The sequence below is a fragment of the Nuphar pumila genome, chromosome 12 (assembly GCF_984573655.1).
Source record: "Nuphar pumila chromosome 12, dmNupPumi1.hap1.1, whole genome shotgun sequence".
NCBI lineage: Eukaryota > Viridiplantae > Streptophyta > Magnoliopsida > Nymphaeales > Nymphaeaceae > Nuphar > Nuphar pumila.
The window spans coordinates 66,731,726-66,749,446 of record NC_143260.1 but is presented as its reverse complement, the minus strand read 5'-3'; the positions used below and the strand labels follow the sequence as shown (position 1 = coordinate 66,749,446).

Sequence of the window (17,721 nt, the reverse complement as noted above, 5' to 3'; positions counted from 1 at the left end):
AGAGCAGAGTTAAGCATGCATATGAATAAAACCTTTGTTCCACGGTGAAAACCGTGTGGTTGATTGGGGTCGGGTACATACTTCTCAAAGGCTGCCCTATAGGCATGCAATGTTCGTCAAGTAATTGTAAGACCGGCAGGCCCCTTTCAGAATTTCTCACCGAGGAAGACGGTGATGGCGCAGCCTTGAGTGACATATATTTCACCCGAATCTGATAGAGTTCATTGATGGCCTTCGTCACTCAGAGGTATGGAGGTCTATGATCATCGCAAAATTTTTCCTCTCATAATATTCTCTCTCTTCCTTCTCTTTTCCTTTCTAATTCCTTATTTTCCTCCTTTTTGAAGGGAGAAAGATAAAAGACGGAAAGAAAGAGAGAAGAGAAAAGAAAGAAGAGAAGAGAAGAGGAACTCTTTTGCGGGTTTCACTTGACCTTAATTTTAAAAAAAATATTTGAAATAACTCGCCTCCGTTTTTGAAATATTTGCGGGAAAACTGGGAGACGGGATCCGCTCGTCAGTACGAGGTTCGACCGTTCCTGGCGCCTTTACCAGGGGTAATCGAACCAAGGGTCGAATTAATGCCTTTTGCTTTGCTAAGAAATTATCTAAATATTTATCCTAAGTCTAAATGCACAATGAATCATGCTTGTGCAAATGCAAAGATGTATGCTCTTTTGAAAATATTTTGAAGAATTTCCAAGTGAATCTGATAAAGTGAAGAAATGATTCCTAACTTAGAACTTAAGATTAAAGTTCTAAGTTTTTAGAATAGTCAAGAGCTTGGGAAAATAAATCTGGAATTTGGAAATTGATTTTGAAGTCTTGAGATAAAAAGAGAATGAAGGAAATTTTCAAAGTCATAAATGGACTTTGAATTTAGAAATTTGAACTTGGATGAATATTTGGAATGGAATTGAATTCCAATTTTGAAGTTTTGGATTTAGAAGAAAATGTAGAAAATCAAAAGGAATTGAGAAATGGGATTTGAAAAAGTTGGAATTTCAAGATGAAATCCGAATCCAAGTCCTGGATTCTGAATAGAGTTTTGAGTTGATTTTTTGGATTTAGGATCCGAAATAGGAACTTGGTTTGAATGAAATGGAATTGGCTTTAAGAATTGGAATTAAAGTAGAATTTTGGATTTGGAATTTTGAAGGGAATTGGATTCAAGACTTGGAATCCAAGATGGTATTTGGATCTGAAATCTGAGATCCAAGATAGGGTTGGATTCCGGACCCTAAGATGGAATTGGATCTGAAGTCTAAGATCCAATGTAGGATTGGATTCTGGATCCTAAAATGGATTTGGATCTAAAGTCTGAGATCCAAAGTGAATTGGGTTCTGGATCCTAGAATGGAACTGGATCTGAAGTCTGAGATCCAAAGTAGAATGAGGATCTAGATCCTAAGTGGAATTTGGATCTATAATCTGAAATCCAAAGTAGAGTTGGTTCTGGATCTTAGAATGGATTTGGATCTGAAGTCTGAGATCCAAAGTAGAGTTGGGTTCTGGATCCTAAAGAATGGATTTTGGATCTGAAATCTGAGATCCAAAAGGGGAATTGAGTTTATACTTGGAAATCTGGATCCGAGTTGAGATTAGGATTTAACTTTGGATTTGGATTATGAAAAGTCCAAATAGGACCTTTAAAGATGGATCTGGGTTTTAGAAACCCAAAATTTAAGTTTTTGAGATTCAAATCCAAACTTTGATTGAAAATAAGAGGATGAACTTGATTTTGAAATCAGAAGATAACTTCAAAGTTAAATTGAACTTTGAAATTGAATTTTTGAATTGATTTTTGGAATTTGGAGTTCGAATATGAAATGATTCTGAAATTCCAAAGTCAAATTGGACTTTGAAATTGAGATAGATTTGGAATTTGAAATAGAAATTTGAAGAAGAGATATTCACAGTCACTTTGGGTTTTTGAAATAGAATTTTGAAAATATGATGCAATTCTACCCTAAATGATGAAATGAATTTAAAGATTTTGAATTTGGAATTTTGAAAAGCTATCCCATTCTTTAAATGAATTAAAAATGAGGTTGAAGATATAATATATCCCTGACTATGGTCATTGGATATATTATATAATAACCACATTTAAATTCAAGTGAAGAATGCAATACATTTTGGTGCTTTTATAGAATTTAAAATGAAATTAACTTTCAATATACCCTGACTATGGCCATTGGTATATGTTTTGAGTTAATTTTAGATTAAATTCTAATAAAAGAAGAAAATATTTAAAGAAAATATGATGATTTTGAAAGTGGATCCAATGCGGATCTAGTGTTATTTTGTAAAATGTTAAGTTTTGTCCACACCCTGACTATGGCCATTGATGTGGATCATCAACTTAACATCCATTACCTCTTACGAAATGGTGCACGTGCCATTCGTGTTTCACCATTGTGAGAATTTAAGAAATAAAGAAAAAATGCATGAAAAACAGGTAATTCAATGATATTTACAATGCTCATTCATTCTACCTAAAGCAAGAAATGTAAATTCTCATTCCAATCTAACTATTACAATAGATGAAATCAAATGTACAACCCCAAGTAATGATATCTCTTTCATATTTCCTGCAAAACAACTGGGTTAATATGAGAAAGGAAGAAAATTTTGCACATCTCTTGTGGATATCTACAAAATGTTCATGTGAATAATGACAAAACAGAGAGAATGATACATATGCTCATACATATATATATATATATACATATATATGTTATACAGGTGTATGTATGCATCTATATATATGGATACATATGGCTTGAGAAATGAGTTGATGGTTTGCAAATGGTGGAGCTGGATGATAGTAGTAGTGGATCATCACGGCAATGTCAAACACTGTTGTGAACCAGTGAAATTCTTACTGCAGTGACCACTATTGTGAGTGTGTGGAAATTACAGCAATGTTTAAATACTGCTGTGAGTGAGTGGGCTGGGGTAATGAGCTGGGTAAAATTACCACAGCAGGAGGGTACACCGATGACAAGCTGGAACAGGGAGCACCACTGCTAGTGTTGCAATAATGGTATGAAGGTGAAGACAGTACTAAGGCATCAGTACATGGGTGGCTGAACAAGATGTGCAGTGCCATGAACATTGAGGTATGCAGCTGGGCTAAAAATAAGTGAGTGCCATGGGTGGTAAGTGGAAGAGGTACCGGATTGATCAACCTTTATACTGTGATAAGCACCATGGTTTATGAAAGATGGGTGACATAAGCTACAGCCGTCATGAGCCCCTATGAAGAGCTCACAGCCAAGTGAAGGTTGGTGTGTAAAAACAGCAAGGTGATGCTGCAGTGAGGGGTTGGTAGTGAAAGTGGAACATAATACAATGCTGAGCTAGCTTGTGGTAGCCAAAGTGGGAATGGCTGGTGTTGGTTTAAGACATGTATTTGCAGTAGAAACTGGTTGAAATTTTGGAATGCTCTTTTTTAAAACAATTATTTTCAATAAAACTTTGGAAAATCGTCAACCAAAAATATAAAAACCGACTTTCCACAAAGTGGTAAGTACGGGTCGATCCTCAGGGAACAGGAATTAATAACTACAATTCTAGAAAATTTAATTTATTAATATCAAATGGCAATCTACAATTATAAAGTGAATACAACTACAATTAAGCACTAAAAGAACACTAAACAAGCATTCAGTCTTCTGCTCCACACCAAGGATATTTCTGTCTTTTCGCCATTTAGAGAATCTTCTCACTTGTATAATAACCCTGGAAACTAAATATGCTTTTCAACCTAAAAATGCAGAAAAGTACAAAGTTAGTTTTCTATTTTAATTATGCAAACAACAACTAAAACTATATCTAATTCTACGAAAATAATAAACAAATGCTACTTATCAAACAAAAATTAAATAAAATACTAAATTAATTCTAAAATTAACCAAATTACTTCTACTAATGCTGTATGATGATTATGCAACTTCTAAAATACAGAAACTACTGAAAACAAACCTAAAATGCCGAAATTAAGAAAATTACGAAACTGCCCCTAACTAGTGTAAACTAGCAATCTGACAGGTTATCGGAAAACCACTGTTTGACAGGGCAAACGAGGTCCGATTTTCCCGAAATTTGTTCTGTTCTGCAACTGACAGATTAAACAAATTGACAGTTTTTACAGAATTGAAAAACAGTATCTGGAACTCCAGATAGAAGCGTTTCAAATCTGGGAAAAATCAGGATATCGTCAGTCCTGTAATTTAAAATCCAGAAAAAGCGGTTTTCACAAAACGCTTAAAAATCAGACCAAATCAACTCCGAATGAACTGAAATTTGGTCTGCAGTTAAATAACACGTTAATAAAGTGAATAGAAGAAAAAAATTTGGAAAACACAGAATTTTTGCTCAGAAAATAATTCTGTTGCGACAGGGCAAAAATCTGGTTTTTATTTGAGTGCACTATTCACTTTATGAACCTATTTACCCCCTATCAAATGTAATCTACACCTAATGCAATCTAAATGACACTGTATAACAGTGTATATGCAGATGAATATTAGGAAAACACTAAATGCACGACGAACAAAACACTACAAGCAGTTTATGACTAGAACGAAGTTAACTAACAATGGACATGCAACTATGCTCAATAATAAAATACAATCTAACTACTAAGTTAACTAATATCTAACTATCATTCAAACCACAATGAAACACAATTCATACATACTAAATAAATACGCTATACGTACACACACTTCTACACTAAAACTAAATTAGATAAATAAACTAATTAATATAGAAATCAAAAGAAATAATAAGAAATGACTTACTTAACTAAAGAACGAAGGCTAAGGTTGGGTTTCACTTGGTTGACTCGACTAGGATCGGTTTCGACTTGAGTAGGTTCAGTTTGGGTTTGGATGCACTCGGATGGGATTAGGTAGGCTCGATTTGACTAGGTTGAAAGAGATAGGTTCGAGCTAAGGTTGACTCACTAATTGGATTCGGTTTTGAGTTACCTTAATCAACTAGGTTCGGTTGACTTAGGTGGACTCGGTTTGACCTTAGTTAAGGTTGGGTTGGGTTTGGCTAAGGTTGACTCGATCTCGGATTGGTCTTGACTTGGACTTAGGCTAGGCTAGGGTTTGAACTTGGTTTAGGATAGACTTAGTCAACTAGATTCGGGTTGACTTAGACTCAACTAAGTTGGACTCAACTTAGGTTCGACTAGGCTCGAATGGGCTAAGGTAAGCTCGGTTTGACTCACTAGGTTTAGACTAAGTTTTTACCCGAGTTAGGTCTTTGACTAGGTTTGACCAAGGTTGGGTTTTGGATTTAGGTCTAACAAGACTAGGATGAACTCGGTTTAGGTAGGCTTGAACTAAGTGGAATCAACTAGGTTTGACTTAGATAGGTTAGGTAGACTAGGTTGACCTAACTTAGGTTAGGGTTGACTCCACTAAGCTTGACTAAGGTTGGGCTTTGGTCTTAGACTCGACCTAAATGCGGTTTAGGCTTTGACTTGGGCTAGGCTAGGTTTTGACTAGGCTCAAAGGGTGTAGACTAGGGGTTGACTCGACCTAGGCTCGGTTTGACTAGGTTAGGTCTAGACTAAAGTAGTAACCTCCTAATTAAGCTACAATTAATCCAAAGTTCACGATTTTAATGGAGGAGGTTGAAAAAGGAATGTAATAATTACCAATGTTCAAACTTTGAAATGCTTTGGATTCTCAAAAATCGCCCCATTTAAAGAGGGAGTTACACTCCTTAATTGCCTTTAATGCCTTTTTGGAAATCTGAAAAGGCCAATCTAGAAATCCGCGATTTTTGCTTTTCAAGATGGAATTAAAATGCTTTTAATGCTCTATGGAAATCGTGTAACCTAGATTGGAATTTTGGTTTAATTGCAAAACACTTTCCAAAGTTAAGGAGTAACTCCTTCTTTAATACACATTCAAAATTCAAATTTTCCTTAAATGCCTCACACGATTTTTGAAGAATATCCTTTTTCCAAAAGCTTTCCAATTTTCAATTACTTTAATTACCTCCCTTCTCCAAAAATCGCCAACTTCAATGGATGCTACTTTCTAAACTAATAGACTTAATTATACCTAGGGAACAAAAGAACTTAAATGGAAAATCGATTTCCTAGGAGTTAATGCTAACCTAATTCCAAAACTTACCTAAATGCAACCCTAAAAACGGCCAAAACAATAAACCCTAATACATTGAACCTAGACACCTTCCTAACTCAACTAATGACCATTAAGACTTTCTAAAAATCGACCAAGAGCTCAAGGAGAGCTCTAATGGCTGCCGCCCACCTCGGGGAAGAAGAAGAACTACATGAAAATAAAAAAAAATAAAAAAATATATAAAATTATAAACTAACGAAAAGCAATAAAACCAAGTAACTACTATTTTGATAAAACTAAGTTAGAAAATATTAAAAATGACTCCTAATTACACAAAGGCTAACAATAACATCACTATGCTGGACTTAAAATCATAAAAAAAATTAAAGAAAACTTGATTTTTATAATTTTCAATAATACACTCAAACACCAAAACGAAAAATGATTAAAACAATTAAGTAAATCAATCCTAAAACAATGGAACGACTAACACCAATTTATGCTACTGTTAACACACTAAACACACAGCAAGCAACACAACTTACCACTCTAAACCCCCTTTTAACAAAAATATAAAGATCGGCTAGAATATCCCTAGCTGATTTTTTTTTTCTTTTTTCAAAAATAAAATCAAAACGAACCACACGCACAACCCACGACTTAGAATAAACTAAAATGAAATTTCCGAATGAGATTTTCAGCAACACAATACAAGACACAAGCTGGACAAAACAAAAATAGCAAAACAGCAAAATATTTTTGTAGAAATCAAGAATCGGCTAGAAAAAGTCTAGCCGATTTTTCTTCTTTTCAAGCAAAAACAACACACAAACAAACCTGACGACTAAGATGAATCAAAATGAAATTTGTGTCTGAGATTTTCTAAAAAGAAAACACCTATAACACGCTGGAAACAAAAACCCAAATCGACTAGAAAAGCCTCTTGCCGATTTGCACGTTTTAGATAAAAACGATGGAAAAACACAAATCGAATACACAACCAATGAAAGAAAACCTAATCTAACGTGCTGGTCTGTGCACGCATGCTATTCTAAGGTTGAAATAAAAAGAAAAACAAGAAACATACAGAAAATAACAAAACAAAAACCACACACACAAATCGGTTTTATCTAGAAGAGAAGGAAGAAGAAGACCTACCTTTTGGAAGATCCGACGACCGGGGGGGTGAAGAAGAGCGGACCGTGGCTGGATGTAGACGTCTTCTACAGTTCAAGGATGCTGTACTTCACCAAAAACGGCACCTATTGCAGCTGCTACACGTTGGAGATCCACCGATGATGGCATGTGAGCCGATTCGCGATCGGAGGGTGTAGAAAGCCGGATGGAGGTAGGGCCGGCTCACCTTGGTGGTGTGTTGCGCACTCCCGCCCAAGGTTAATGGTCTCCACCTCTGCTACACCTGCAAAAGTACAGAAAAATGGTGAAAAGACAGCAAGGAATAAGAAAGAAAGGAAAAGAAACCAAAGAAAGCTTGAAAATCAAGCATAGGTCGATCTTCAATGGCCAACACTTGGGGAAGATGGAGAGGAAGGAGCTGCTGCTGTAGAGTCACTGTAGGAGGCGTCCAAACACAGCCAAAGACGCCTAGGGTTCTTGAAAAAAAAACTATTTATAGTTTTGACATTTTTCAGAAAGAGTGTTAAAAAATAAAATATTGCTAGGCGCCACTTTCTGGGGGGTTTTTAGAAAAACTTTTTGAAATGAGTATGGATAGGTGTGTGGGTTGGGTTTTGGGCTTTCTAAGAGTTGATCCAAGGTCCAATTGACCTAATTGGGTCGGATATGGATCCGATCCACCTCGAAATCCGTGCCCAAACACTGAAATAGCCATAACTCTCTCATTTTAACTCCGATTTTTCTGAAATTCGAACCATAGCCCCTTACTATCAAAACACATCTAAACATGGGTTTAAAACCTTAAACTTGATACAAAACGCATGAAAAACTTGTTTACATGATGTGCATTTCATGCATCATCAAATACCCCCATGCTTGAATGTTTGTTAGTCCCTTAACAAACCCTAATCATGATATGCACTGAAGACAAGAAATGCTAAGCATGAATGCATAATACTACCTCACTTTCGTAGGAATCACGGTTGCATTTAGCGTATGCAACAAGCCCTTTAAACCCCTAGCTTACACTAGTGGACGAGTAAGGTCTCGTGAGGGTTTGCAGCGATGCTACCCACAAACATCAATAAAATGCAAGGATGATCTTTCAAAAATATTAGGCTCTTAAGAATGCAGTTGTAACAAATATTTCATGTAATTGACATTCTCAAAACAAGTTTAAAAATCTCATGCCTCCACAGTAAAAATTCTTTTCCTTCACTTTTCTAATATTGTAGCTAGTTCATGATTTTTCTCCGAAAGTCAAGTATTCTCATGTTTTACTCATTTATTCTCACTTGTATATTTTCTGCACAGTAATGCACATATATACTTAAGCAATGAAAATTTTCTCATTCAGCACATTCTTTTTCTTTCATTTTCAACTTTTGATCTCTTGCGCATTCTTCTCATATGAGCACTATTTCGAATAGTCAGTTTTCGTGACCCGTGTAGCGAGCTTTGGGTCAGTGACTCCCAAGTCGGCCGACCTTAGGGCACTAGATACAGAGTATCCCTCAGACTTAATTGCTCGAGTCACTAGACCTTCTATTCTAATAGTTTACGTATAGTCTTCCTCTTGTCATGTGCAATGTCTCTATCTCTTAGGCTTTCTATGCAGTCCATGTAACAAGCTTTCGAACCGGTGGCTCCCAAACCAGCTGGCTTTGGGGCACCAGATGTAAAACACCCTTCAGATTCTACTTACTCGAACTACAAAGGCCACAGATATCGACTTAGACAAGAGATGATCTCCTTCGTTATCCTTTTCGTTAAGATACTCAAACACTTCATCTCGTGTCTGAGTTCTACTACTAGGATTCACAAAGACATCAACAACTAAACGTAACTCTATTCTTTTAAACTCATTTTTCAAACCCATCTTTCCATTGCTTATTTCTTTCACAAAACATACTGTGCATACTTATACAAAAGTGATTCAAAATTTTCTAACAATCAAATACTATCTTTTCTTTGAATTATCTCATAAACAACTACTATATTTGATTCAGTTCAGAAAAAAAAAAAATTTATGGGGCTTAAAAAATTTTTAAACTGTTAGATTATGCCAAAAACAATCATATATGCTACACTTTGTTCTTAAATGCCTACTTTGATTACCAGTCATACAAAAAAAAAATTTGTGTATTTTTGTGTGCATGCATCTAAACCACCCCCCATGCTTGAATGACACTGTCTCTAGTGGCATACAAAATGAATAAAAATGTAATGCAAATGCACATTAAAAGACACTAACAAAAATATGGGAGAAAGGATAGATACAACCTGATTTGCTCTGAGCTTTTGAAGTTGATTTTCCTCTGATTCTTGAATTCTTTGAAAACTCTTCTCTGTACCTGGTAATTGATACACTAATTGTTAAGTTCATCCTGCATACATCAAAACACAAATTAGCACATGTGAAATGAAATACTAAATAAATAAAAACTCTGAAATGAAAAATAAATAATGTACATATGATACATCCCTCTGGTCGAATCTTCATGCCTTCGTGAGATGCACTATCTCACACTCACCATCCTGTAAGGCATCTGAAATGAATGGCTTCAGTCTTTGCCCATTTACTTTGAATGTACCTTGGGTCATAGGATCGAATAATGTCACTGCTCCATGGGGAAATACTTCTTTTACAATGTATGGACCTGTCCATCTCGATCTTAACTTCCCTGGGAATAAATGTAAACGAGAATTGTATAGCCACACTTTCTGATCTGGCTCAAACACTTTTCTGACAATATGCTTATCATGAAATGCTTTTATGCGAGCCTTGTATAATTTGGCATTCTCATATGCATCATTTCTGAGTTCCTCTAATTCTGAGAGCTGCAGTGCTCTCTCTTTGCCAGCCTGGGTGAGGTCAAAATTTAATTTCTTGATAGCCCAGTACGCTCTATGTTCTAACTCGACAGGAAGATGACATGCTTTCCCGAATACAAGGCGATACGGGGACATGCCAATGGGAGTCTTAAATGCAGTTCTATATGCCCAAAGTGCATCATCTAAGCGCTGGGACCAATCCTTGCGGTCCGGACGAACTGTCTTTTCTAAAATTCGCTTAATCTCCCTATTGGACACTTCAACCTGTCCACTAGTCTGCGGATGATATGGAGTGGTGAATCTATGATTGACAGAATATCTTCTCAGCAGAGAAGCTATCTGAACATTCCTAAAATGCTTGCCACCATCGCTAATCATCGCACGTGGCACTCCAAAACGACTGAAAATGTTGTGCTTAATGAACTTAAGCACTACTCTGTGATCATTGGTCTTGGTGGCCACAGCCTCGACCCACTTGGACACATAATCAACCGCCACCAGAATATATAAATTTCCGAATGAGGGCGGAAATGGTCCCATGAAATCAATGCCCCAAACATCAAAAATTTCGACTATCAAAATCGGTAGCAAGGGCATCATGTCCCTCTTGGACATGTTTCCAATCTGCTGACATCGCAGGCATCGCCTACAGAACTCATGAGCGTCCCTGTGGAGTGTGGGCCAATAAAATCCTGACTGCAAAACCTTTGCAGTCGTCTTCCTACTACTAAAATGCCCTCCATAGGCTAACGAATGGGAAAAATTCAAAATGGATTGGTATTCCTCCTCCGGAACGCATCTCCTAATGATCTGATCTGCACAGTATTTGAACAACTCCGGTTCATCCCAATAATAGTGCCTCACCTGAGATAGGAACCTCTCACGCTCATTCTTGTTCCAATGCTCAGGTATCTGCCTCGAAAACAGATAGTTCACAATATCTGCAAACCAGGGTAACTGCGATGTACTGACTGACATGATCTGCTCATCGGGGAAAGAATCACTGATCGGTCTCTGATCCTGCGTAGTCTCCACGATCAGTCTGGAAAGATGGTCTGCTACTACATTCTCGCTTCCCTTCTTATCTCGAATCTCGAGATCAAACTCCTGTAGTAGTAGGACCCAACGAATTAATCTCGGTTTGGTGTCTTTCTTATTCAACAAATATTTCAATGCAGAATGATCAGAATAGACAACCACCTTCGAACCGAGTAAATAGGACCTAAATTTATCCAATGCGAAAACTACCGCAAGTAGTTCCTTCTCTGTCGTAGTATAATTCATCTGTGCATCAGACAGAGTTCTACTCGCATAGTAGATCACATAGGGCTTCCTATCAATGCGTTGTCCTAGAATGGCCCCCATAGCATAATCAGAAGCATCGCACATAATCTCAAATGGGAGAGTCCAATCTGGAGGTCTCAAAATAGGTGCAGTAATCAAGGCCTCTTTGAGAATCTCAAAGGCCTTCATACAATCCTCACCGAAAACAAAGGGCTGGTCTTTCTCCAATAACGTGCAAAGCGGTTGAGAGATTTTGCTGAAATCTTTTATGAACCGCCTGTAAAATCCCGCATGCCCTAAAAATGATCGAATCTGCCTCACAGAGGTGGGTGGAGTCAAACGAGAAATGGATTCCACCTTCGCTCTGTCAACCTCAATACCACGCTTGGACACAATGTGTCCAAGTACAATCCCCTCCTGGACCATAAAATGGCTCTTTTCCCAACTCAGGACGAGATTGGTCTCCACACACCTACTCAGTACTCGAGCAAGTTTGTGGAGGCAATCTTCAAAAGAAGAGCCATACACAGAAAAGTCGTCCATAAAAACTTCCATCACATCATCAATCATGTCCGAGAAGATAGTAAGCATGCACCTCTGAAAAGTAGCCGGGGCATTACAAAGCCCAAAAGGCATACGTCTAAATGCGAAGGTGCCATAAGGACATGTAAACGTGGTCTTCTCTTGGTCGTCAGGATGGACAGCTACCTGATTGTATCCTGAATATCCGTCTAGAAAGCAGTAGTAGCTCTGTCCTGCGAGTCGCTCTAAGATCTGATCAATGAATGGCAATGGGAAATGATCTTTCCTAGTTGCCACATTCAACTTCCTATAATCGATGCAGACTCGCCATCCTGTAGTGGTCCTCATTGGAATTCTCTCACCCTTCTCATTCTCAACCACAGTGAGTCCTGACTTCTTCGGCACAACTTGAATCGGACTGACCCACTGACTATCAGAAATAGGGTAAATGATTCCGGCATCCAACCACTTCACCACCTCTTTCTTCACCACTTCCTTCATGTTGGGATTTAGCCTTCTCTGCATATCCCTAAATGGCTTGATTTCCTCATTACAATGGATCCTATGCATGCAGAATGAAGGATCAATCCCCTTTAGATCCGCTACTCCCCATCCAATCGCTGCCTTGTGCTCTCGAAGAATAGTCAGCAATCTCTGTTCCTGTTCCTCAGTGAGCAAGGACGAGATGATCACAGGCAGAGTCTCATCATCTCCGAGGTATGCATACTTGAGTGAATCCGGTAAGGGTTTCAACTCAAGTTTCGGAGGCGACTCGATCGACGATTTGGCGGGGGTCTCCGCAAGTAGTGGAAGAGGTTCCCTGACTGCTCCCCAAGGTGGTCTCTCCGACGACACTCTAGACACATCTACACTATCTAAACCGCTATTCTTCTCTATATGGTACAAATCTAAAGAATCCTCAGTAATGTACAACTCGGGCTGCTCCTCCACTAACTCCTGTGCAATGTCTATATGAAAGCAGTCCATGTCTCCTGCTAGTCCCATCGCGGCATTGAAAATATTCAGCTTTACCTTCCTATTGCCAAATGAGAGATCCATGGCTCCAGTTCTACAATTGATGCACGCATTGGCAGTCGCCAAGAATGGTCTGCCTAAAATAATCGGAGTCTGGTGCTGGCTGTCTACTCCTTCCATATCAAGGATAATGAAATCGACTGGAAAATAAAAGTCATCCACTTTAACTAGCACGTCCTCCAAGACACCTCTCGGTACCTTGACGGAACGATCTGCCAGTTGAAGTGTAATCGGAGTCGATCTCATCTCCCCTAACTCGAAAGAATCAAAGAAATATCCGGGCAGAATGTTCACGCTTGCTCCAAGATCGAGCAATGCGCGTTCTATCCGGATGTTCCCTATAGTACAAGCAATGATAGGTGCTCCAGGGTCCTTGAGCTTGGGTGGTGTCTGATGCTGAAGTACTGAACTCACCTGCTCAGTCAGATGGACCCTGTTAGGAACTCGCTCTCTGGATTTCCTCTTTTGCGTACATAGCTCCTTCAGGAATTTGGCATAAGCCGGCACCTGCTGAATAGCATCGAGCAAAGGTAGGTTGATCTGCACATGCTTGAAGATATCAAGCATGTCCTGGATCTTCGCACCTTGCTTCCCTCTATAACCAGGAGACTCTAATGCTTTGGGATAGGGTGGTGGGGGAATATACTCTGCTGGCTCCTCCTCTTTGCGAGAAGGCTCACTCCTATCCTTCTTCTTCTCTGAGGATAAAGATGATGAAGGTGATGATGGGGATGGGGATGATGATTGAGCCGACGTAGGTGAAACAATGGTCTCTGGCTCCTCTATCTTCTCTCTACTCTCAACGTGATACTCACGTCCACTCCTCAAGGCCATAACTAATTTAGCCTGCTGCTGTGTCTCAGTATGAAATAGGCCTCCAGTCATCTGGTCCTTACCCTTCGGGTTCATGACAGCCTGACTCGGCAATGTACCCTCGGGTCTCCTACTAATAGCCTCAGCTAACTGTCCCATTTGCGACTCTAACTTCGCAATGAACTGCGTATGTGAGCTCAAAATCTGGCTACACTTCTCGAAGGCGTTCTGATTAGAGGTTTTCACCTCTTGGAATGCCTGGAGAAGTCTCTCCTCAAAAGATGTCTGCGGGGCAGACTCCTGCTGAATCGGGGAAGGAACTGAAGAAGAAGAAGACTGAGCATAGTTCGGTCTTTGAAATGGCTGAGTAAAAGATGGCTGCCGAACTGGCTGAGAGGAAGAAGGCATCTGTATAGAAGACTGTGGATTCTTCCATGAAAAATTGGGATGGTTACGCCAACCCGGATTATATGTCGATGAAAATGGGTTATTTGGCGGTCTGACGTAACCCTGAGCTGCCTGAACTTGTTCTTGAACAAATTCAGGGTACTGAGCTGCTGAAGGGCACTCAGTGATCTCGTGTGCCGGACTGGCACAAAGAGTACACACCTGCTGTGTAGTGGATGGTCCTGAGAGAAGCTGGTCCAGCTTCTGAGCAATCATGTCTACTTTACACTGTAGTGCAGTAGATGGACCAATCTCAAGAACGCCAGCTTTCTTCTGAATGCTGGGTGTGGCTCTATCAGAATGAGAGCTCGAAGCATGGTGGAGTGAATTCTCGGCCAATGTATCAAATAGCCTCCATGCTTCGTCCTCGCTCTTCAGCATGAATGTCCCACTGCATGAAGAGTCGATCATCTGATGATTCTTGTCAGACAATCCATCATAGAAACTCTGCACCAGTTGCCATTTCGGCACCTGATGATGGGGGCATTTCCTGAGGAGATCCTTCATTCTCTCCCAGGTCTCATGAAAGCGCTCACCATCTAGCTCTGAAAAGCTAGTGATGGCTCTACGATATTGGTTCGTGCGACCAATGGGAAAGTATTTCCGAAGAAACTCCTGTTGCAACTGATCCCAGGACTCTATTTCTACAGAATCTAAGGACTTTAGCCAATACTTGGCTTTGTCCTTCAATGAAAAAGGGAATAGAGTCAACCTCAACGCATCATCATCGAAATTCTGTATCTTAACAGTAGAACAGATTTCGAGGAATTCATCTAAGTGTCGGTAGGGATCCTCATGACTAAGGCCATAAAAGGATGGAAGCATTTGAATAATGCTGGCCTTAATCTCATAATGTGGCGCTCCTACATCGGGTCTCCGAATGCAGGATGCCTGAACATAGTCTGTGGGAATGAAGTATTCCCGCAGAGGGCGTGAAAGAACTGGGGGTGGAGGTGGAGGATCCATGTCAGCCATTGTTGCCGAACTTCGATGAGAATGTAAAATTCTCTCTGGGTTGTCAACAAATGGGTGTAATGGGGTTCCTAGACCTCGTCGACCCTGCATACACTGGTACTAAGACCAGATGTAAGCAAACGACCTAACTAAAAAAAATTAAACTAGCACAGATACTAAAATGTAAATAAGCAAATAACAGTAACTAAAAACAAACAAATATGCTATATAGCTATGTCAGAATTCTATACTAAATAATTAAATAACAAAGTAAACTATTCTAAAATGCTAAAACAAATAAATACAGGAAATCACAAACTATGTTTTTCTAAAACCCACCTGTCTAATCGCTCCTTGCAGAATGATAATTAAGTGAATCCTAAAAAGAACAATATGTGAATCCTATATTTACTAACTATGTTAATCCTATATTCACTTACTAATCCTACTAACTAAAAAGAAAACAACTAATTAACTAACTAAAACAAAATAATAATAAATTAAACTCTAAGAAATAAAGTAATTAATTCGCCGTTCCCCGGCAACGGCGCCAAATTTTGGTTAACGGCGCCAAAATTTGGTTGAAATTTTGGAATGCTCTTTTTCAAAACAATTATTTTCAATAAAACTTTGGAAAATCGTCAACCAAAAATATAAAAACCGACTTTCCACAAAGTGGTAAGTACGGGTCGATCCTCAGGGAACAGGAATTAATAACTACAATTCTAGAAAATTTAATTTATTAATATCAAATGGCAATCTACAATTATAAAGTGAATACAACTACAATTAAGCACTAAAAGAACACTAAACAAGCATTCAGTCTTCTGCTCCACACCAAGGATATTTCTGTCTTTTCGCCATTTAGAGAATCTTCTCACTTGTATAATAACCCTGGAAACTAAATATGCTTTTCAACCTAAAAATGCAGAAAAGTACAAAGTTAGTTTTCTATTTTAATTATGCAAACAACAACTAAAACTATATCTAATTCTACGAAAATAATAAACAAATGCTACTTATCAAACAAAAATTAAATAAAATACTAAATTAATTCTAAAATTAACCAAATTACTTCTACTAATGCTGTATGATGATTATGCAACTTCTAAAATACAGAAACTACTGAAAACAAACCTAAAATGCCGAAATTAAGAAAATTACGAAACTGCCCCTAACTAGTGTAAACTAGCAATCTGACAGGTTATCGGAAAACCACTGTTTGACAGGGCAAACGAGGTCCGATTTTCCCGAAATTTGTTCTGTTCTGCAACTGACAGATTAAACAAATTGACAGTTTTTACAGAATTGAAAAACAGTATCTGGAACTCCAGATAGAAGCGTTTCAAATCTGGGAAAAATCAGGATATCGTCAGTCCTGTAATTTAAAATCCAGAAAAAGCGGTTTTCACAAAACGCTTAAAAATCAGACCAAATCAACTCCGAATGAACTGAAATTTGGTCTGCAGTTAAATAACACGTTAATAAAGTGAATAGAAGAAAAAAATTTGGAAAACACAGAATTTTTGCTCAGAAAATAATTCTGTTGCGACAGGGCAAAAATCTGGTTTTTATTTGAGTGCACTATTCACTTTATGAACCTATTTACCCCCTATCAAATGTAATCTACACCTAATGCAATCTAAATGACACTGTATAACAGTGTATATGCAGATGAATATTAGGAAAACACTAAATGCACGACGAACAAAACACTACAAGCAGTTTATGACTAGAACGAAGTTAACTAACAATGGACATGCAACTATGCTCAATAATAAAATACAATCTAACTACTAAGTTAACTAATATCTAACTATCATTCAAACCACAATGAAACACAATTCATACATACTAAATAAATACGCTATACGTACACACACTTCTACACTAAAACTAAATTAGATAAATAAACTAATTAATATAGAAATCAAAAGAAATAATAAGAAATGACTTACTTAACTAAAGAACGAAGGCTAAGGTTGGGTTTCACTTGGTTGACTCGACTAGGATCGGTTTCGACTTGAGTAGGTTCAGTTTGGGTTTGGATGCACTCGGATGGGATTAGGTAGGCTCGATTTGACTAGGTTGAAAGAGATAGGTTCGAGCTAAGGTTGACTCACTAATTGGATTCGGTTTTGAGTTACCTTAATCAACTAGGTTCGGTTGACTTAGGTGGACTCGGTTTGACCTTAGTTAAGGTTGGGTTGGGTTTGGCTAAGGTTGACTCGATCTCGGATTGGTCTTGACTTGGACTTAGGCTAGGCTAGGGTTTGAACTTGGTTTAGGATAGACTTAGTCAACTAGATTCGGGTTGACTTAGACTCAACTAAGTTGGACTCAACTTAGGTTCGACTAGGCTCGAATGGGCTAAGGTAAGCTCGGTTTGACTCACTAGGTTTAGACTAAGTTTTTACCCGAGTTAGGTCTTTGACTAGGTTTGACCAAGGTTGGGTTTTGGATTTAGGTCTAACAAGACTAGGATGAACTCGGTTTAGGTAGGCTTGAACTAAGTGGAATCAACTAGGTTTGACTTAGATAGGTTAGGTAGACTAGGTTGACCTAACTTAGGTTAGGGT

General features: G+C 38.4%; 1 non-coding gene across 1 annotated transcript; it reads left to right on the top strand.

Annotated features, from left to right (window-relative positions):
• The first annotated feature begins 14,657 nt into the window (after positions 1 to 14,657).
• Positions 14,658 to 14,760, top strand: LOC149821007 (small nucleolar RNA R71). The gene has a single exon (XR_016426931.1). It is a non-coding gene; the product is annotated as a small nucleolar RNA R71 (small nucleolar RNA).
• Positions 14,761 to 17,721: the final 2,961 nt, after the last annotated feature.